The sequence below is a fragment of the Mya arenaria genome, chromosome 13 (genome assembly GCF_026914265.1).
Source record: "Mya arenaria isolate MELC-2E11 chromosome 13, ASM2691426v1".
In the NCBI taxonomy this organism is placed as follows: Eukaryota; Metazoa; Mollusca; class Bivalvia; order Myida; family Myidae; genus Mya; species Mya arenaria.
The window spans coordinates 26788689-26813077 of NC_069134.1; the positions used below are offsets into that span (position 1 = coordinate 26788689).

The following is a 24389-nucleotide window of genomic DNA, read 5'->3' on the forward strand; positions in this document are numbered from 1 at the left end:
CTAGTGACAATGAGTCTATATCGCAGATACTTAATAGGTCGGAGGAAATGGAAAAGATTTGTTTGGGAATGCACGGGTGACAGGTGGCGAAGTTGTAAACATGGCGGCCACAGGTGAAAATTCAGGTGAACAGACTAGTGAACAATGGACTCAAGTGGCTAATAAGAGGAAGAGGAAACGCGCTAGGCAGAATACAGGTAGTGTTGAAATGGAAACTTTTGAAATGCTAGATACGGGTGCCAAATTAAATGTGTTATTCTCAAAAATGCAAGCAATTGAACGTAGCCAGGTGTCGTTTTCAACAGCGCAGAAACAGTTCGAGGACACAAAGGTTGATCAGCATGACTATAAGATAAAATGCCTCGATTACAAACTTCTAAATCTAGAAGCGCAGGGTAAGAGCACAAATTCGATCATATATGGTTTGGAGGAATCTAGAATGGCTCACGGAAACATCACAGAAGACGTTATTGACTTTTTTATCTCGCAATTGAATTTAGATGTTGACAGTTTATACATTGAATGTGCAATTAGACTGGGTCCCGTCTCTCGAAATCAAAATGCTACTCAAAAAAGACCTATCATGGTAACGTTTAGATATAAACAAGAAGTTGATTTGGTCATGCGCAATGCAAGGCGGCTAGCGGGTAGTAGATACGCCATAGATAGGGATTACCCGGAAGTCATTCGTGCCGCCAGAAAGCGTTGTTGGGTGGACTTTAAACGGTATAGGGAGAATAGGAACAACAGAGTTCAGTTGAGATTTCCTTCAGCACTATATGTGAATGACAGGCTGGTAAGGGACGAATTCCCAGATTGGCAGGAAATAGTTCACCCCATACAGCACCATCGGGGCCCGTTCATGCCTAGAGCGGATCCTCGGCCCTCCCAGGAGCCCACGCAACGCAGGGAAAATGTCAGCCCCCAACCGAATAGTCAACCGCCCGCTCCTTCATTCGCTAGTGTGGTCAATGGCAATCCTAAGTCATTCTCGCAACCAGCTACGAGAGGTGGGCAAATGCCGATCATTCAGAACATCCGAGGTCGTTCACAAAGTGTTAGTATTAGTCAGCCGGTTGCCAGTCTACGGAGTGACAATAGTGTATTTACTCCCCCACAATCAGTTGTCAATGACATCCCAAAGCCACGTGGTAGATCGATATCTAGGTCGAAACCGACGGCCAACCAGAAAAAGCCTCGCTCTGTAAGTGCACGTGCGCCACGGAAGCCCGCCAAAAGTCAACCAATCAACGGGCAGCCCGCAACAACACCTGTGGTGACTAACAATAAATAGGTCGTCTATAGTCTTGAATGTGCAAATAATAATAACAACTTAAGATTTGCACTATTAAATATTCAAGGATTGATAACGAAAAGCAATAATAAACTTTTGTCACCTGAAATTATGTCTCTGTTTGAAACAAATGATATTGTATGTTTTACTGAAACATTGGGTTGTCAAGATTTTTGTTACGATGTTGAGAATTTTCAATGCTTTATTTTAAATAGATTAGATCAATTGACCACGGCTAAAAGGAGTTCTGCAGCCAATTGTATAAACAATGGTAAATAATAACCTCGGTAAGTAAAACCACCGGTAAATTCCGTGGTAATATTACCATGGCGGTAAATGCGTTGTATAAAAGAAATTACCAAGGCGGTAAATTTACCAGGGTAAATTTTACCAAAATGTCCCATAATGCAATAGAGTGACGTCATTTTCCCCACACAGCTGTCAGATTGGAGGTATCTTTTTTATAAAAAAATGAATGTCCACATTCCATTTTTATAAAAAAAAAATATCTAAAAGGCAGGTTAATGACAAAATTCATCAAATCGGCCCAACAAGTTACCTGGTAAATATTCAACAAAACAGTACAAAGTATTATAAGCTACTCCCGTGGCTGATCAATAAAACACATGTATGCAACACTGCAAGGGGTAGGTTTATTCTGAATTCAGGGGTGTTACTCTTTACTTCATACAAAACGGTCAACGAATACCGCAGAAAAATGCGAACATTATTGCAATGATTTGCAAGTCATAATGACACAATATATCTGAATAATTTAAAAACAGAAATTAACTGACAAGAAATTATACTTGCTAACACAAAATTCAAAAAAATATCTTTGAATGGCATCTTCCGTTTTTCTCACGCTGACTCCTAAGGAATTTATAGTCAGTTTCAACTTGTCATAGAAATGATGCACTGAGTTTCATAGAATTGATTCTCGTTAAAGTGATCAATAATTCATATCTTTAATCTAATATGTACCATTGTTTCAGTATTCCATGTATTTGTTAATTAAAGCTGGGGGGTCCATTGTTATATTTTAAACTGAATTATTGCTGAAATTAAGAATATATGTAAGAAAACACCACTGATTCTTTTTTGTGTCAATACAGACACATATTATAAATGTACTTGATATTTTCTATATCTTCTATGTGAAATGTCATTTCTTGAAGAACTCCATTTATTAAATGCTGCATCCAACCACTTTGCAAATTCATAAGATTGTTAAACTACATGCGACATTTGTATAATATATCAGTTATATTTATTATTAATGACCAAATGATCTTGAATCTTTTTCTTTGATCTTGTTTGTAACATATATATATATGTCCCTACCCATAGGCTTGCAGTAACCTCAACTTGGCACTAAAAGTGCAATCATGTATAATTAACTTAATGAACTTATTTTTAGTGTCTGTTTATTTATGTCATAATTGTTTCTGTTTAAAATAGAATGTTACATGATCTCTTCCGTTATTGTCAGCACTATTTAATAATATTTTTTAACTATTTAAAAACTAAGTTGTTGCATTGTGGATGTCAAATTGAAGTGTTAGAAGTACTTACTCATATAGTCACCATATTTTCATTTTACAGGAACATATTAAAAGTCAATATACAAGGAGTGTAACATTTATTTTCTATTTTCATTTAACTATAAATGGTCTTAAATTCAAAATCAAAGTCGATTCTTATGTATATACCAATAACCAGAATCAGCAATGTTAAACAGCATATAATTCACTAGCGGCTCCATGAAGTTCATGTTGTGATGTTTTCTTGACGGCACATTTGTCATATAACCTTGGTCTTCCACTGGTCAAGTTCACAGTGACCTTGAATGGTAAAAGGTTGTCCGAGTGATAACTCAACAATGCCGGCACCCATGGCCCTCATAATTGAATTGGAGGTTGGGCCTGACCAGGAGATGACCCCTATTGTTTTTGGGGGTCATCAGGCCAAAGGTCAAGGTCACAGTGACCTTGAATGGTAAAAGGTTGTCCGAGTGATAATTCGACAATGCCTGCACCCATGGCCCTCATAATTGAATTGGAGGTTGGGCCTGACCAGTAGAAGACCCCTATTGTTTTTGGGGGTCATCGGGCCAAAGGTCAAGATCACAGTCACCTTGAATGGTTAAAGGTTTTCCTTGTGATAACTTGACAATGCCTGCACCCATGGCCCTCAAACTTGACTTGGAATTGGGCCTGACCAGTACATGACCCCTTTTGTTTTTGGGGGTCATCTGGCCAAAGGTCAAGGTCACAGACACCTTGAATGGTAAAAGGTTGTCCGAGTGATAACTCAACAATGCCTGCACCCATGGCCCTCAAACTTGACTTGGAGAATTGGCCTGACCAGGAGATGACCCCTATGGCTTTTGGGGGTCATCTGGCCAAAGGTCAAGTTCACAGTGACCTGGAATGGTAAAAGGTTGTCCGAGTGATAACTCGACAATGCCTGCACCCATGGCCCTCAAACTTGACTTGGAGGTTGGGCCTGGCCAGAAGATGGTCCCTATTGATTTTAGGGGTCATTGGGCTAAAGGGCAAGGTCACAGTGACCTGGAATGGTAAAGGGTTATCCGAGTGATAACTCGACAATGCCTGCACCCATGGCCCTCATAATTGAATTGGAGGTTGGGCCTGGCCAGAAGATGGTCCCTATTGATTTTATTGGTCATTGAGCTAAAGGTCAAGGTCACAGTGACCTTGAATGATAAAAGGTTGTCCGAGTGATAACTCAACAATGCCTGCACCCATGGCCCTCAAACTTGACATTGAGGTTGGGCCTGACCAGTAGATGACGCCTATTGATTTTAGGGGTCAAAGGTCAAGGTCACAGTGACCTTAAAAGCGACCTCGACAATTCTTGGACCTATGGTCATCAACTTGACATGAAGGTTGGGCCTGCCCAGTAGATGACCCCTTTCGACTTTGGGGGTCATCATGCCAAGGTCAATGTCACAGTAACCTTTAACGCAAAAAAGTTAACAAATCTTCTCCCACTGATATCTCAACAATGCCTGAACCTATGATCATTAAACTTGACATGGATGTTAAGCCTGACCAGTAGATCACCCTTATTGATTTTAGGATTCATAGAGCCAAAGGTCAAGGTCACAGTGATCTTTAATGGTAAAAGGTTGTCAGAGTGATAACTCGACAATGCCTGAACCCATGGCCTTCAAACTTGACTTAGAGTTGCATCTGACTTGTAGATGACCCCTTATGATTTAAGGGGTCATTAGGTCAAAGGTCAAGGTCACAGTGACCTTGAACTAAAAAACTTGTCTGTGTGACAACTTGACAATGCCTGCACCCATGGCCCTCGAACTTGACATTTAGGTTTCTGGTGACCAGCTGATGACTCTGGATTTTGAGTTCATAGAGTCAAAGGTTATGGTCATAACACACTCTATCCTCACACTTTAATGGTCATAATCTGAAAACTGCCTTAATGGCAACAAATCAGCTGTCATTTCGGTCCATGCATATTTCATTCAATTGTCCATATAATCCTGACAACATGGCGCTCATGGGGGCATAATGTTTGACAAACATCTCTTGTTTATAAAGAGTTTAAGCCTTGAATTTAAACGCATATATTACTTTCATTTCTCTGTGTGTATAGTTTATCTATGTGCTATACATGCTCGAATACTAAATGCGTTTACATTTGACCTATTGACTATGATCGACATATAAATATGTATATGAATATGTTTCAGCTTTTGCAATGATCAAGGGTCATTTCGACTTATTTCATTGAAATCATGTATTTTGAATGTCTGAAATGAAATAAAATCTTGTTCTTCTACCAATTCGTGCTGGCCGTGATCGCGTCATGAGAAAACCTGCCTTAATGACATCTAGTGCGTCATCGGCAAACCTGGTTGAAATGACGTCAGAGTATTTACCTGATATCCGGTGTTGAAGGTTATGTGTCACACATTGTGTGTTTGTTGTTTACCAGTGTTAACAAAAGAAGAAAGAAGAACCCAGACAAAATGGAGGAGGAATTAGAGGTCAATCTTTTCTCTTTTCCTATATAGCGTCTTTTTCAGTGATATTGCTTCAATCAGTTATATTTTTGGTGAAATTCCGGACAGGTTAAACTAATAACAAATATTAATCAGGCGTTGTTGTTTTTTTAGATTTAAGGCAATTAAAAGCCTATTAATTTAACATCTGCAAGATGATAAAACCGATTAATAAGTTTTAAGTGACATTCCGTAGTTATTATTCAATATGTAAATATTATAAAAAAAACAACGCTTTATAATTATTATTTGATTTTCTAAAAAGCTTTAATGTTCATCATAAACTTGTCACATGTAGCCAATATGAGTTATAGTCAACTATATTGAACTTACAAGCATTGCATAGTTATTATAAATGATAGAGAAAAGGATAAGAAAAGTGAAATGAAAAAAAAATCATGGGAAAAAAACGATGTGACAAAAGGAGAAAATATTTGTATAATGTCTAATTTTCCTATCACAAAGCCCGTCAAGCTCAATTAGGAGAGCGTTGGACTACTTATCCATACACTGCGGGTTCGAACCCGGCAGTTTCTTATTTGATTTTTTTCGCACAAAATTTTATAAAAATGGAAAGAGATACAAAAGCATTTATAAGTCGGTATTTTTTTTCTACTAAAATACAAAGAAGTTTATAAATTGTTCATTCAATTTTTTTCAATAATAATTTCATAGCATTAAACCTCAATTGAACGAATTTAAATTTAATATTTTCCAGGAGCTTGAAAGTATCCTATCGGAGCACTTTGGAAGAACACCACATGGATCTCAGGAGTTAGAAGAAGATGATCAAGATCTAGGTGAGCCACCGGATAACGCAGAGGCACTTGTACAAACAAAAATGCGTGAAATGGTTTTATCACTAAATTCAGAGAGTGGTGAAAGCAGCAACGAGTGTACATATGATTCAGATTGCCAAGACTATTTAAACACAAAACGATTCATGGAAGACTGCGGATGCAAAAAACAATGTCAGTCTAACTTTACACTTGATGAGGCTTATAACATTGTTCTCGAAAGTAAGGAGAAATCAAAAGAAGAAAAGGAACTATTTCTTATGGACGTTCTTAGTGCCGAGAAGTATGATTCTGTAAAAACGAAACGAGGCAAAAAGCGGGAGCGTGCCAGAACAAAGTTCCACGTTGATGGCAGTGCTGTGTGCAGGCAAACATTCCAGTTATTATTGCGCGGGCGCATCGGCGCCCGGCGCATATATTGATTGTTTTAGAAGTGTCCCTGGTGCAATGGGCTTGCGCATGCGGCGTTTTCATTGTTTTGATCGCGCATGCGCCGTTTCTTACCGTCCGCTCTCGGATAATTCCGAAGCAGTTCGCCATTAGACTGGTCCCTGTTCGATTTTGCAATAGAAGATTGGTAATCTTCTAATATGTGAAGCTTTGAAAATATAAGGCAAATTAAAACCAGAGATTTTTTTAAATAACTCTTTGAGAGAAAAAATATCATAAATGCACAGTTGTTGAGAAAACTTCTCTTTTTTTATTTAAATATTTTTACATAAAAGAATAAACCACGAATGCACAGAATGTATCTTACAATAATCTTAGAAAATCGGTGAACCAGTCTATTATCTGATTACCCGGTTATGACACGTACGGGTCAGATGCAAGCGTCCAGTAGACTAGGGATATCGAGGTCAACACGCTGGCGGTTGGGGAAAGGTATTTTCATTTTTTTTGTTACGTAGTGAACTGAAAAACTATTGTTATTTTATATATATCATTTTAAAAGCAGGTTTCGTGTCTTTCGATTTAAACAGTAGCACGGTATTCCTACTTTCATTTTGGACAACACTTGAAGGCTTTTCCAAATTGCGTCATTAAAACCAGGAATTATAGCCGTCCAATGAAAACGCTTCTTGCATTTCAGATATAGGCGAGTGTGCGGTCAAGGTCAAAATTGCGAGAGGGTGATTCGAAGAGAAATACCGCAACAAAAACGTTCGATTTGGACATTAACGCGTCTAACTGAACGAGTCACAATGGTAGGGATGATATTTCAAGCCCTTCTTTGTAATGCATGCGCAAAGTTTGCATGTCAGTCTGTATGTAACGAGTTTAAGGTGATTTGTTCGTAGTCATTAAATTTTTGCATCGTTTTCATTATTCACCAGTTATTATTTTAGACTAATGCATCAGTCAATTGAAACCACGCCCCCCCCCCCCGGTCAGGGGAATGGCGAGGACCCTGACCATAGGTCCAGCCAATCTTGGCTAAAATCACGTCCTGGGGGGATGAACAGATGGTTTAATCTCGCCAAATGCCCCCGCACCCCAGGGGCCCTAGGTAAGGCCCATTCCCTGCTATATTTAAAGCGAGACATAACCATCCCATTCACCCTGCAATGCAGGGCCACCTGAAAGTTAAAAACATGGTCCATTTCCCCGGCTATCCCCGGTATACCCCCGGACCTTGGAGGTCGTGGTTACAATTGACTGGTGCATTAGTTTAAAATAATAAACATGTTTTACGGGATTCTGTCTCAATAAAATGTATATTTATATTTATCATCCTACATTCCAGTTTCTACCACAAGAGTTGTAAATATTGAACAGAAAGGGCTTCATCTTCAAGATGAAAACTGCAAAAAATGGCCACCAACAATAATGGGCCGGGACTGAGGAGTTCCAAGAAATGAGTATTCTTCAGCCCACAAATATCAGTGCTGCCCCGCTGCCCAAAACCAGGTTTGTTCTCTTTCTTTGTTTCCTGTTAACTTTATGGTTTCAGAACAATAGCCAGCATTCATATTAAAAATGAAATCCCAAACCTTCTGCATTTTGTGTTGTTATGCAACACAACTAAAGCTAGGCAAATATTTTGCTAAGTTTTTAACTGCAACTTAAAATAGCATTGCTTTTGGTATTAACATTCAACCTTTAATAAAACAAAAACATATGGATGTTTCAATGCATTTCAATAAATATTTGAATGTATTTACAATTATTCACGATTTCATATAATGTTAAAAAAAAATTAACTCTACAAGCTTACATTATTTCACAATATAATCTTGTTTTAGACATCATTTTGATATTTATTTCGCACAAAATACATGACCTATAAACAAGCCTTCCTAAAAATTAATAACATTTTTTTCACTTTTTCTAACAAAATTGCTTAACTCAATAGCTGAATAAATGAATGAAATCATTACTTGTATATAAATACTTAATCTTAATTATAATTCTGCAATTCATGCATCAATGTTTGATTTGTATAACCTGATTCAGAATTGACATCAAATTGCAAATTACCTGTCAATTCACATTTCGAATAAAGCTTATGAAATCAACCTTGAAACCTAACGAATTCACCTCAGTTTAATGTTAAGAGTTATTTTATTTCTCATGTTTCATGTTATCAGGTCTTCAGTGCTACATTCACTTATCATGATATCATAACAAACTCCTTTCATATCTTTTTAGAGTGTGGCAACAAGTAAATGGACATTGACAAATGTCCTCTATGTTAGAGCCAGTCCCTTACACAAGTGACCTTCTTTTGCACAGCTGAGGTTGTTATCAAACGCATCAGTAGGTATGAAATGCGGAAACTGTTCCAACTTGATCTTCAACAGTTGAGTTACTCCTCATCACAATACCTGAACTGAAAACAATCGGTGACGATCCTGCACTTCACTTCTACCTCACAGTGCTCTTCCCTATAAACGCTAGAGGAAAGTTTGAAAATGAAAAACTTGTCATTGCAAGAAAGGACCAATTGATTCTTAACGAAACAACCTGCCTCAATGCTTTAGCTGCCACTACATCAAGTCAACACAAGGCAATTTGTTTTTCTCGCAACCTGACCGGTATGTTGAATCTGATCAAAATTGTACACAACCACTGGTCAAGAATATAGAAATACAAGTTGTATGATCAGTAACCTAAAATATTCTTGAATATTTGAACATAATAAAAGAGTATTTGTTAAAGTTATACATATTGTGTGTAGTGTAGGTAAGATCAATGTCAAGGTTGTTTTGGCTAAAAAAAGGAAAATGAGTCTTGATTCATAACATCGATGAAATAGCAAGCCTTAAGACAAGTATTTTCGATAAAGTGATACATATATTTTGTGGTGATGTCATAACCTTGTTTCACTGTTTTTGAAGAGAAAACACATATTATAAATATTTTATCACATGTGTGTTTTTTTAGCTCAACTATTTTAAGAATAAGGTGGGCTATACTATTTGCTCTGGTGTCGGTGTCCGGTTCAAGTTTTAGGGCAAGTTGGGATTTTCACTTATAAGTCCAATACCCTTCATTCAATTGACTTAATACCTCACACAGTTGTTCAGGGCCATCATATTATGGGAATAGATAACTCCTTTATACAAGTTATGGCCCCTGATTGACTATCAAACTTAGGTTAAAGTTTTAGGGCAGGTTGGGATATTTATTAATAACTTCTCTACCATTCGTTCATTTAACTTAATACTTGACACATTTGTTCAGGAACATCACACAATGAGGTTACATAACTCTGTATTATCCTCAATACAAGTTATAGCCCCTGATTGACTTAGGTTAAAGGTTTAGGGCAGGTTAAAGTTTTAGAACAAGTTGGGATTTTCACTAATAAGTCCAATACCCTTCATTCAATTGACTTAATACTTTACACAGTTGTTCAGTGCCATCACATAATTAGGTAAGATAACTACATATCATATTTTATTCACATAATGGCCCCTGATTGACTATGGAACTTAGGTTAAAATTTTAGGGCAGGTTGATATATTTATTGATAACTTCTATACCCTTCATTCATATTATCCTTAATACAAGTAATGGCCCCTGATTGACTTAGGTTAAAGTTTTAGGGCAAGTTAAAGTTTTAGGGCAAGTTGGAATTTTAATAAAAAAAACTTCTATACCTTCATTCAATGCACTTAATACTTCGCATAATTATTGACGACCATCTTACACTTAGGAACATAACTTCATGTTAACCCTAAATACAAATTATTGCCCTTGAATGTTTTTTTTTTCTTTTTAACTCTTCTTTTAATTTCTTTTGAAAGGCACATTTTTATATTCCTAACCACATTTTCATAAAGGGAAAACAAGATATTTGAATGACCTGTGTCATTGTTCGGGCGGGCTGGTGTTAGAGCAGCGTCAAAGTCACCTTATGTATCGAATAATTTTAGCTAGGTTTGACATAAAGAGACCAAACTTGGTATATGCAAAGAGTTTATGGAGACCTTTTATGGGAATGCGTTTGAGGCCCCTATGATCAAGGTCAAGGTTACTATTAATAGAAAAAGGGTTGGTTTTGAATAACTTAAGTAAGGATATTCTAATTGGTACCAAATTTGCTATATAGGAAGAGTTTATAGAGACCTTTCCTGAGATTGTGTTTTTGGCCCCGAGAGTTATGATCTAGGTCAAGGTCAAAATAGAAATATGGTAAGTACTGAATAACTCAAGGAAGGATTGACATAGTGTGACCAAACTTGGTATATAGGACAAGTTTATGCAGAGCTTTAATGGATGCTTTTTGGCCCCCTAGGGTCGTTGTCACTGTTACTAAAAATAGATTACTGTTTCAGTTAAGGCTCACATACTGTGACCAAACTTGATATTTGTAGGAAGAGTTTATAGCGCGGACACGAGTATGTGTACTCTGACATTTCAATATCTCGTGTGACTTTGATCTTTATGGACCCTGGTCAATGTCACTGCTCATCGTCTCAATGAGGACAACATTTGTACCAAGCAATATGGTAATCCATCAATGCATAAGTAAGCTATAGCACAGACACTAAATGTTACAGCCAGACGGACAGACAGACTGATGAAGTGTTTCTGTAATCCCCTCCCCACTCCGTGGCGGGAGATTTGAAATTTGATATTTATAAAATAGTGTACTTCCATTTTTGCCTATGTTGTGTTTTACCATTCTGTCAATATGTTAAGTGACAGTTGTGCCAATATCTTACAGTCACAATATATGACTTTACAGAATCGTAACATTATTTAATAACCTCATCATAATGATTACTTATCTTCCTATTGTTTTCTTAAATGTTCTGCAATTTCAATAATTATTTACAAAACATGTTCCTAAAATCAGAGACATTTGACAGTATTATATGACTTCTCATTCAAGGTTTTGTCTATCTGAACACTGATGTTTGCATAATACTCTGTAGATATCACTATGCTTTTGCTAAGTTTAATTCCCATTAATGTTTAAATTAATTTCTCATATGTACATATATTTAACAATGTTCTGTTTTTCAACATCTCACTTAAACAGTTACAAAATGTTAATTTACAAGAAATACTTGTATTTATATCACTATGTCATTTTGCCATGTCACCCTCCTTTACTACCTGTTATGCTTAAAGCTGCACTCTCACAGATTTACCATTTGTACAACTTTTTTTATTGTTTGTCTTGGAAAGCGCAAATTTTGTGTTAATATCCGCAAACAAATGATTTAAGATTACTGACAAAAGATCAAATCACAGATTTTCATATTTCCATTTGAAAATTAATGTCTTATGGCTTAAGCTGTTACTAACAGTTTAAGAAAATTGTATAAAACATCAACTTTTGAACTTAAGTATAAAAATCTGCAATCTTTTTTTGTCAACAGTCTTATATAACTGGTTTCAATGGATTTTCGCAAAATATGGCTCGTTCTAAGTCAAAAAATGAAAAAGTTGTCAAAATGTTCAATCTGTGAGAGTGCAGCTTTAACTCTGATGAATAATCATTCAATGTCTCTTTTATAGGCACTGACTCTCCATTTACAAACATTAGAATTCATAATGCTTAAAAAAGTATGCCTGTTTCAACTTCTCAACTTACCCTGCTTTTTTGCATAACCCTTAACCATTCTATTGTGTGTTGTTGTTTTTCATTTTCGTGATTTATGACTTTTTAAACTTTAAAAAATAATGGCCTTTTGGCTATCAACCATATTAGCAATGCTTATACTGATAATATAAAACTCCAGGCATATCATTTATAGTTTTGGGTTTGACAACTTTCAAATTTTAAGTTAGTACATCATTTAACAAATATACCTATATTCAACCCAATTCATTCCAACATTACAACTGAAACTGAGTCTTTTTAAGACCCCCCCCCCCCCAATGTAAAAGATATTTATCACCCTATAAATAGTTTCATTCAAATACTGTGCATTTGCATACTAGGTACATATTGCTAGGTTTTCATGCATTTTCATTTATATTCTTTTCTTTCATACCTGTTCTATTTCATTGCTTATTAAAAGTGGCGGCATGTATTTTAGTATTGTATTAATTTGTCTGTGTGCATTCTTATTCCAAGTATTGGTCATAATGTATATGTCGCACTTACACCAAATTATAACAAATATTCTTTCTATTGTTAGCTCCACTGTCCGAAGGCCATGGAGCTTATGTCGTCACAGATTGTCCGTCGTGAGTGCGTGCGTGCGTGCGTGCGTGCGTTAACTTTTACTTTAAACGACATCTCCTCTGAAACTGATAAGCGGATTTTGACAAAACTTCACAGGAATGTTCCTTTGGTGGTCCTTTACCAAAATTGCTCAAATGGTTCCGGTCCATTGCACAATATGGCCGCCAGAGCTAAAAATAGCAAAATATTTAAACGACATCTCCTCTGAAACGGTTCGGCAGATTTTGATGAAACTTGACAGTAATGTTCCTTGGGTGGTCCTTTATTAAAATTGCTCAAATTGCTCAGTTATGGCCCCTGATTGACTTAGGTTAAAGTTTTAGGGCAAGTTAAAGTTTTAGGGCAAGTTGGAATTTTAATAAAAAAAACTTCTATACCTTCATTCAATGCACTTAATACTTCGCATAATTATTGACGACCATCTTACACTTAGGAACATAACTTCATGTTAACCCTAAATACAAATTATTGCCCTTGAATGTTTTTTTTTTCTTTTTAACTCTTCTTTTAATTTCTTTTGAAAGGCACATTTTTATATTCCTAACCACATTTTCATAAAGGGAAAACAAGATATTTGAATGACCTGTGTCATTGTTCGGGCGGGCTGGTGTTAGAGCAGCGTCAAAGTCACCTTATGTATCGAATAATTTTAGCTAGGTTTGACATAAAGAGACCAAACTTGGTATATGCAAAGAGTTTATGGAGACCTTTTATGGGAATGCGTTTGAGGCCCCTATGATCAAGGTCAAGGTTACTATTAATAGAAAAAGGGTTGGTTTTGAATAACTTAAGTAAGGATATTCTAATTGGTACCAAATTTGCTATATAGGAAGAGTTTATAGAGACCTTTCCTGAGATTGTGTTTTTGGCCCCGAGAGTTATGATCTAGGTCAAGGTCAAAATAGAAATATGGTAAGTACTGAATAACTCAAGGAAGGGTTGACATAGTGTGACCAAACTTGGTATATAGGACAAGTTTATGCAGAGCTTTAATGGATGCTTTTTGGCCCCCTAGGGTCGTTGTCACTGTTACTAAAAATAGATTACTGTTTCAGTTAAGGCTCACATACTGTGACCAAACTTGATATTTGTAGGAAGAGTTTATAGCGCGGACACGAGTATGTGTACTCTGACATTTCAATATCTCGTGTGACTTTGATCTTTATGGACCCTGGTCAATGTCACTGCTCATCGTCTCAATGAGGACAACATTTGTACCAAGCAATATGGTAATCCATCAATGCATAAGTAAGCTATAGCACAGACACTAAATGTTACAGCCAGACGGACAGACAGACTGATGAAGTGTTTCTGTAATCCCCTCCCCACTCCGTGGCGGGAGATTTGAAATTTGATATTTATAAAATAGTGTACTTCCATTTTTGCCTATGTTGTGTTTTACCATTCTGTCAATATGTTAAGTGACAGTTGTGCCAATATCTTACAGTCACAATATATGACTTTACAGAATCGTAACATTATGTAATAACCTCATCATAATGATTACTTATCTTCCTATTGTTTTCTTAAATGTTCTGCAATTTCAATAATTATTTACAAAACATGTTCCTAAAATCAGAGACATTTGACAGTATTATATGACTTCTCATTCAAGGTTTTGTCTATCTGAACACTGATGTTTGCATAATGCTCTGTAGATATCACTATGCTTTTGCTAAGTTTAATTCCCATTAATGTTTAAATTAATTTCTCATATGTACATATATTTAACAATGTTCTGTTTTTCAACATCTCACTTAAACAGTTACAAAATGTTAATTTACAAGAAATACTTGTATTTATATCACTATGTCATTTTGCCATGTCACCCTCCTTTACTACCTGTTATGCTTAAAGCTGCACTCTCACAGATTTACCATTTGTACAACTTTTTTTATTGTTTGTCTTGGAAAGCGCAAATTTTGTGTTAATATCCGCAAACAAATGATTTAAGATTACTGATAAAAGATCAAATCACAGATTTTCATATTTCCATTTGAAAATTAATGTCTTATGGCTTAAGCTGTTACTAACAGTTTAAGAAAATTGTATAAAACATCAACTTTTGAACTTAAGTATAAAAATCTGCAATCTTTTTTTGTCAACAGTCTTATATAACTGGTTTCAATGGATTTTCGCAAAATATGGCTCGTTCTAAGTCAAAAAATGAAAAAGTTGTCAAAATGTTCAATCTGTGAGAGTGCAGCTTTAACTCTGATGAATAATCATTCAATGTCTCTTTTATAGGCACTGACTCTCCATTTACAAACATTAGAATTCATAATGCTTAAAAAAGTATGCCTGTTTCAACTTCTCAACTTACCCTGCTTTTTTGCATAACCCTTAACCATTCTATTGTGTGTTGTTGTTTTTCATTTTCGTGATTTATGACTTTTTAAACTTTAAAAAATAATGGCCTTTTGGCTATCAACCATATTAGCAATGCTTATACTGATAATATAAAACTCCAGGCATATCATTTATAGTTTTGGGTTTGACAACTTTCAAATTTTAAGTTAGTACATCATTTAACAAATATACCTATATTCAACCCAATTCATTCCAACATTACAACTGAAACTGAGTCTTTTTAAGCCCCCCCCCCCCCCCCCAATGTAAAAGATATTTATCACCCTATAAATAGTTTCATTCAAATACTGTGCATTTGCATACTAGGTACATATTGCTAGGTTTTCATGCATTTTCATTTATATTCTTTTCTTTCATACCTGTTCTATTTCATTGCTTATTAAAAGTGGCGGCATGTATTTTAGTATTGTATTAATTTGTCTGTGTGCATTCTTATTCCAAGTATTGGTCATAATGTATATGTCGCACTTACACCAAATTATAACAAATATTCTTTCTATTGTTAGCTCCACTGTCCGAAGGCCATGGAGCTTATGTCGTCACAGATTGTCCGTCGTGAGTGCGTGCGTGCGTGCGTGCGTGCGTTAACTTTTACTTTAAACGACATCTCCTCTGAAACTGATAAGCGGATTTTGACAAAACTTCACAGGAATGTTCCTTTGGTGGTCCTTTACCAAAATTGCTCAAATGGTTCCGTTCCATTGCACAATATGGCCGCCAGAGCTAAAAATAGCAAAATATTTAAACGACATCTCCTCTGAAACGGTTCGGCAGATTTTGATGAAACTTGACAGTAATGTTCCTTGGGTGGTCCTTTATTAAAATTGCTCAAATGGTTCTGGTCCATTGCACAATATGGCCGCCACAGCTAAAAATAGCAAAATCTTTAAACGAGATCTCCTCTGAAACGGATAGGCAGATTTTGATGAAACTTCACAGGAATGTTCCTTTGGTGGTCCTTTACCAAAATTGCTCAAATGGTTCCGGTCCATTGCACAATATGGCCGCCAGAGCTAAAAATAGCAAAATCTTTAAACGACATCTCCTCTGAAACGGTTCGGCAGATTTTGATGAAACTTGACAGTAATGTTCCTTGGGTGGTCCTTTATTAAAATTGCTCAAATGGTTCTGGTCCGTTGCACAATATGGCCGCCACAGCTAAATATAGCAAAATCTTTAAACGACATCTCCTCTGAAACGGATTGGCAGATTTTGATGAAACTTGACAGAATTGTTCCTTGGGTGGTCCTTAACCAAAATTGCTCAAATGGTTCCGGTCCGCTGCACAACATGGCTGCCAGGGCAAAAAAATAGAAAAACCTTTAAAGAACATCTTCTCAGAAACCGATGATCAGATTTTGATGAAACTTAACAGAAATGTTCCTTGGATGGTCCTTTATCAAATTTGCTTCAATGGTTTCGGTCCACTGCACAAGATGGCCCCCAGAGGTAAAAATAGAAAAACCTTTAAACGACTTCTCCTCAGAAACCGATGATCGTATTGCAATGAAACTTGACAGAAATGTTACTTGGGTAGTCCTTAACCAAAATAGCCCAAACAGTTCTGGTCTGCTGCACAACATGGGCACCAGAGCTAAGAATAGAAAAAAACGTTAAACTACATCTTCTCAGAAACCGATTATCAGATTTTGATGAAACTTTACATAAATGTTCATCGGGATGCCCTTTAACCAAAATTGCCCAAATGGTTCCGGTCCGCTGCACAACATGGCTGCGAGAGTTAAAAATAGAAAAACCTTTAAGGACTTCTCGTCCGCAGTCTTCACGAAAAACATTTTAACCTACTAGCCAGTTGGACTAGCATAATGGCATATTTTACTAGTCCGAATGACAATCTAGTAGTCCGACTATTTTGCCACATTATAAAACTGTACGCTTGAGGTAAATACCTATTTCAATTGAGCAGCTTGCAGTTTGAGTAAACAATTCTTTATTATGATGCTCATGCAGTGATAGGGAGTGACATCCTTCTGTTGGGAATAGTGCTCCTTGTTTTTCAGAACCTATGGGTACTATGTAAAAACAAAAGGCATCTTGCTTGAATAGACTGTAATAATATCAACATGGTTAGAAAAGAAATGCCATGCTTTAATAGCTTTGATTACATTTTACTACTGAATTACCTTCCTTTAATAGAAAAAAAAATAATGTCTTAATTTTTCACGTATAGCATCTTTAAATAATTTTTAAACAATAATAATTTATGAGTAAACATATAAGCATAATGTTCTCACAAAAAGATCAATTTAAAAACCTTACATTTATACATAGGAAAGTATATATAGACTGAACATTAATTTTCGTTTAAGTGACATTCTGAAAGTTTATGAAACAGCTATTTTTAGTAACTTAAATGGCCGAAAAGTGTAAGTGAAACACCAAGTCGATTCTATCTCGTCAGTTCTTGTTTAGGTTAGATATTTGCTTCATAATCTATTCAGATTAAATGTTAACCTATGATCAGATTTTGATGAAACTTGACAGAAATGTTCCTTGGGTGGTCATTAACCAAAATTTGTTAAATGGTTCCAGTCCACTGCACACCATGGCTGCCAGAGCTAAAAAATAAAAAAAAACTTTATACGACTTGTCGTCGAAACCGATGTCCTTTTTTCGATAAAACTTCACAGAAATGTTTGTTTGGTGCTCCTTTACTCAAATTGCCCAAATCATTTCGGTCCACTGCACAACATGGCAGCCAGAGCTATTAAAGTAAAAAAATTTTTTAAATAACTTCTCCTCAAAAATTGATGATTGTATTTCTATGAAACTTGACGAAAATGTTCGTTAGGTGGTCTTTGCTTGAACCTTTTGGCCAGTGGAGCACAGGCACTGATGTGCCTCTTGTTTATTACATTTCAGTACAACTCTGCCATTCCCAGCATACACACTAACTCTGTATATTTTGTTATCATGCTTATTACTCTTTGTTGTATACAAAATGTATATAAAATGTCATATTGCTCATGTTCTTTCTTGTTTGTACATATGTTCACATTTCAGTAATACTCAATGCAGTATTTATTATTATATTTCAATGTCATATTTTAAAGAATTGAGAAGTTTTACAGGCAAAATAACATTAACACATTTCCACCAAACTTTGTACAAATGCTTCACTTTTCATGTATTAAAACATATTCCTCACTTCATTTCATTGTAACCTATAATTTTCAGCACTTTCTTCATAAATCTTTGGTGTCATTATATTTCCATACACATTAAGTGATCAACTTCCTAGTCATACCACTATCAACCTGCATCACATTCTGCTCATCATTCTTATATCTTATGCCCTAAAAGTGCATAATGCATGATGATTACATAATGTTTATTTCCTATAAGTGTCAGTATATGCTAAATTTGTTTCCTTTGTTTAAAACATCCTGCATGCCTATAAATCATCTACGCCACAGAACAAGGAAAATGACATTAATAATGATGATCAGACTTCTTTCTTTCAGCTCATGTATAACCAACTTCTTTTAGTTTATGTTAAATGTATTTTTATGCCCCCCTTCGAAGAAGAGGGGTATATTGCTTTGCACAGGCATGTCGGTATGTCGGTCGGTCGGTCGGTCGGTCCGTCGGTAGACCAAAGTTTGTCCGAGTGATAACTCAACAATCCCTGGACGTATGGTCATCAAACTTCACATGAAGGTTGGGGCTGACCAGTAGATGACCCCTATTGATTTTGGGGGTCATCGGGTCAAAGGTCAAGGTCACAGTGACCTTTAATGGTAAAATAACTTTAAAGCTTGTCCGAGTGATAACTCAACAATGCCTGCACCCATGGCCCTCAAACTTGACATGGAGGTTGGGCCTGACAAGTAGTTGACCACTATTGTTTTTTGGGGTCATCAGGCCAAAGGTCAAGGTCACAGTGACCTTGAATTGTAAAAGGTTGTCCGAGTGATAACGTGACAATGCCTGCACCCATGGCCCTCAAACTTGACATGGAGGTTGGGCCTGACCAGTAGTTGACCCCTATTGTTTTGGGGGGTCATCAGGCTAAAGGTCAAGGTCACAGTGACCTTGAATAGTAAAAGGTTGTCCGAGTGATAACGTGACAATGCCTGCACCCATGGCCCTCAAACTTGACTTGGAGGTTGGGCCTGACCAGTAGTTGACCCCTATTGTTTTTGGGAGTCATCAGGCCAAAGGTCAAGGTCACAGTGACCTTGAATGGTAAAAGGTTGTCCGAGTGATAACGTGACAATGCCTGCACCCATGGCCCTCAAACTTGACTTGGAGGTTGGGCCTGACCAGTAGCTGACCCCTATTGTTTTTTTTGGGCTCAATGGGTCAAAGGTCAAGGTCACAGTGACCTGGAATGGTAAAAGGTTGTCCGATTGATAACTCAACAATGCCTGCACCCATGGCCCTCAAACTTGATTTGGAGATTGAGCCTGGCCAGAATATTGTCCCTATTAATTTTAGGGGTCATTGGGCCAAAGGTCAAGGTCACAGTGACCTTAATGATAAAAGGTTGTCCAAGTGATAACTCAACAATGCCTGCACCCATGGCCCTCAAACTTGACATGGAGGTTGGGGCTGACCAGTAGATGACCCCTATTGATTTTAGGGGTCAAAGGTCAAGGTCACAGTGACCTTGAAAGCAAACTCGACAATTCTTGGACCTATGGTCATCAAACTTGACATGAAGGTTGGGCCTGCCCAGTAGATGACCCCTATCGACTTTGGGGGTCATCAGACCAAGGTCAATGTCACAGTAACCTTTAATGCAAAAAAGTTAACAAATCTTCCCCCACTGATTTCTCAACAATGCCTGAACCTATGATCATTAAACTTGACATGGATGTTAAGCCTGACCAGTAGATCACCCTTATTGATTTTAGGATTCATAGAGCCAAAGGTCAAGGTCACAGTGATTTTGAATGGTAAAAGGTTGTCAGAGTGATAACTCAACAATGCCTGAACCCATGGCCTTCAAACTTGACTTGGAGTTGCATCTGACTTGTAGATGACCCCTTATGATTTAAGGGGTCATCAGGTCAAAGGTCAAGGTCACAGTGACCTTGAACGAAAAAAACTTGTCTTGTGATAAATTGACAATGCCTGCACCCATGGCCCTCAAACTTGACATTTAGGTTTCTGGTGACCAGCTGATGACTCTGGATTTTGAGTTCATAGAGTCAAAGGTCATGACGGTCATAACACACTTTATCCTCACACTTTAATGGTCATAATCTTAAAACAGCAACATATCAGCTATCATTTCGGTCCATGCATATTTCATTCAATTGTCCATTTAATCCTGACAACATGGCGCTCAGGGGGGGGGGGCATAATGTTTGACAAACATCTCTTGTTTTAATTGTGTTAAAATCTGTTGCATAAGCAAACAGTTGTATGTGTTTTTCAGTTAGAAACAATGGATTTGTAACACTTAATTATAACGGTCAACTTGTTTCGCGGATTATTGGCAAAAAGTAAACATTGTTTTAAGCAGATGTCCTTAATTAGTTTTTTGAATAAACCTTTGGTGCTACTCCTGTTTAAAGTCAACATTTCACCAAAGTACTTCAAATTCTCAACGTTTCGAACTTTGCCCAGAATTTACCAAATCATGTTGGCATATTTAACATTTCAGCTATCATATCAGCCTCTCCAAAAGAAAACCAACACTGTGGCCATGTTGTCTTTTATAAATGTGTGTATATTGATACAGTTCATGAATAAAGTTATTTGATACAATTATGGTTTCTGTCATAGATATAGCATCAGCTGTACAATTGTTATTGTGTTAAGTTTCATTTTCATTTCAAAACAACAGCCCAATTCTGTCATCGTTTAAGTAACTTCATTTCACTGACATCTACAATCAATGTTAGTCCTTACCTCATTTACTTCGTTCTGACCCTACATATAGACTTGCATAACCAATAGTTGGCCCGCGCTAACATCCTATTGCTGCATCTTGCAGCAACTTTTGTACTTGTATGATGTGAAGCGGACAACGCTAAATAATATTATCCAGCACATGAACGACACCGGCACTGGACCACGAGTGCATGGAAATACATGGCGGCGTCCGAAGCACGCACTTAATTTCGATGATGTCCAGCGCGTCGTGCAATTCATATTGAATCAGGCCGAAGAAAAGGGTATCCCGTATTCAGCAGCACCACGCGGCCGTGACAACCTGCCTACAGTGTTTTTTGCCATCCGATGCCACGAAGCTGCTTCTCCATAAAGACTACTGTAGTATCTGCACGGAGAAGAATGTACGGCAAGTGAAACTGTCTGCATTTAAAACAATCTGGTCATCATGCGTCCCCCATATTAAAATAGCAAAGCCAAGAGATGACGTGTGCGCAACATGCGAGAAAATGAGACAGCAGATCGCCAACGCCGGAACTGAGGAAGAGAAGATGGAGGCAACAGGAGTCATACGCGCCCATATCATTGAGGCCCAACAGGTACACACTAACGTTTGTACAATAAGTGTTTGACTGACAGATATCATACAATATGACTCGTTTTAAAGATATTCAAGTAAGAAAAGCATTCTACACGGTATTTTTGATATATAAAGTGGTGGTATTTTTATTCACGTAAATTGTTTAATAGACAAAGTTGTCATATTGAAATATGCAGGCTATATGCCGTACAGCAATGTTAACAGAATTACAAAATATCATACCTTTTACATTTGCTGCGCAATCAATTAGCCTTGCATTCATGTTTTTACATTATAGGAAAGGGAGGTATATAATGTTTGTGTAGCGAGGGCTCAGATGGAATCAGACACTTTCCACAATTACACGTTTGACTTCAGTCAGTGGCTCAGTCTCCCCCACTACAGTCGTCAGATGAGCCCAATATTGTTCCTTTCCCTGCGATTCAGAATCAGCGCGAGGAAACAGCTCAATTTCTTAATTGATGAAGCTGAAGCCATGGGAAAAAACGGGAAGGAAACACATGGACCCAACGCCGTACTTTCAATGATCGACTATGCGCTCGAGTCTCACTGTGTCCCGGTCGAAACGTTCACTATTCATGCCGACAATTGTCCGGGTGATACTTTTCATTGCTAATTTCGAATGAATTTAGTTATTTGGTAAAATAATTTCATGTAATGTTATGTACATTAAAAAACTTATATAATTATGTATCGTATTTCATTCGTGATAAAGAAACATTTTTTCATGAAAATCATGTCATAACGTTTTCTTGTTGCAGGGCAAAATAAAAACTTATCACATGCTTACACTTGTTTTCCGTGTAATATACCCATTACGAATATTTTTATCTTACACATGTGTAAGATAACCTATCAGACATTTCGATTGACCAGACTAATCACACGCAACCTAGATATCCCTCCGCATTGTTTGTAAACAAAATGGTTTAAATGCCAACAAATACTTACCGTAATAATGAAGCTGTAAGACTTTCGGGAGAGAAATGGCTAACGAATCATAGTGCCAGAAAGCATCTTGTACAAAAACTTTCTGATAACAATGTTCCGCCAACCAGATAATGCAGATTACTAGTCACAGAAATATCCAGTCAGTCAACAAATACAGCCACAATATAGTGACAAACACCACAAGAACATTTCAAACATCTCCATCTTGACCAACACAAGCAATATGCAATCAATGCCATTTGCTTGCCAATTTAATCAGCTGTCGGGTACCGAAAACACAAATACGAATTCCGCAGCACAGACATCTCATTACGCATCCCATGGCGGCTAGAACATCATGTTCTCTGGAAACATTCCTGGTTTTCAACAGCAACATCCATGCAGTACAGAGTAAGGCTTCGCCGTTATCATCTGCATGTTGTGAAACACCGTGTACATCAAGAAAACGCTGCAAAATTATCGTAAAAAGAGACAGCGAATAACTTTTAAATCCGTGCACACAGAAAACTTGACAGACCGATGTAGGTCACATAAACCGCGTAAATGCATGTACTCTGAGTGTGACGTCATCAAATTGATTGTGTACTTATTGTTTTTTTTGGTTAAAATCATTTGTTATTCATGTTGTTGGATATTTTACTACACATTTTTATATTTGTGACTTGTTAAGCGCTTTATCAGCTTTTAAAACTTGATAACTGCTAGTTACTTTTGTCATTTTAATTTTGAACTATTTATATGGCGCATCATTGACATTCTACTCTGAGTACTTTGGCTGTCAAACAATCGGTTCAGAAAGTGGAACTTAATTGGTAATAAAAACACTGTTTTAAGCATGTGATAAAAAGATCTGACACTCGTTGTCATTTAATTCAAGAATTTTATTAAACTCGTCAATGAAAGTTGTTAATAAGCTCGCCAGAGGCTCGATTACTAACAAATTTTATGAACTCGTTAAATAAAATATTGTATTAAATGACAACTCGTGTCAGATCCTATATATGTACGTCATTGGCTACTTCCTATGGCGTGTTATGACCGGGCAGCAGACAGGGATCGAATTCTTGATGCAAATACCAGGTACGTTATTTCATATCAAAACTTTACAAAATACATACGAAATTTCGAGATAAGTTCCCAATTTGCTTTAGTTGAAAAAGTCAGGAAATAAATTAAATATTTTGCAGGTCATGCCAGGTGCCATGTGGACAGTGGCTTTGCGACTCTGAAGAAGGCATACAGACGTCATAATACAGAGACGCTTGACGAGCTGGCAGGAGTGGTTGACCGGTCGTCTGTGACCAACGTATCGGTGCGCTACCCGCAGTGGATCTGGAGAGATTGGAAATCGTTCCTATCCAGGCATTTCAAGTCATTTGTAGGAATACGGTAAATATTTGTGTGTTACGTTAATATTGAGATTTAGGTTTACTGTATTGTACATTTATTTTTAATATATTAAAATATTTTTCTGCGTAGATCCATATTATATAACAGGAATTGCCGTTTCGATGGAGACCCGTTTTACCTAATAACAGACCAAATTATTTAAATTCTTTTTTAGGAAATACCAACATTTCAGGTTCACAGCCGGTCTGCCGGGCATCGTGATTGTAATGGAAAAAAGGGGTGGCGAAGAAACACATATCAACCTCCTTAAGGACCGCTCTTTCAGGTTTTTAGTGGACACCAGGCCGGAACCAGTTCAAGCGGCTGGTCTAAGCTTGAACAGGAAGGAATATCTCCGTCGGAGTGTCAGCAAACACGTGTCCGAAAAGAAGCGGGAACAGTTTTGCGCGGGGGTTGCATCTTAA

The 24389-nt window shown here is 37.0% G+C and overlaps 1 pseudogene; it reads left to right on the plus strand.

Annotated features, from left to right (window-relative positions):
- The first annotated feature begins 5312 nt into the window (after positions 1 to 5312).
- LOC128215168 (uncharacterized) lies at positions 5313 to 24389 on the plus strand (annotated as a pseudogene).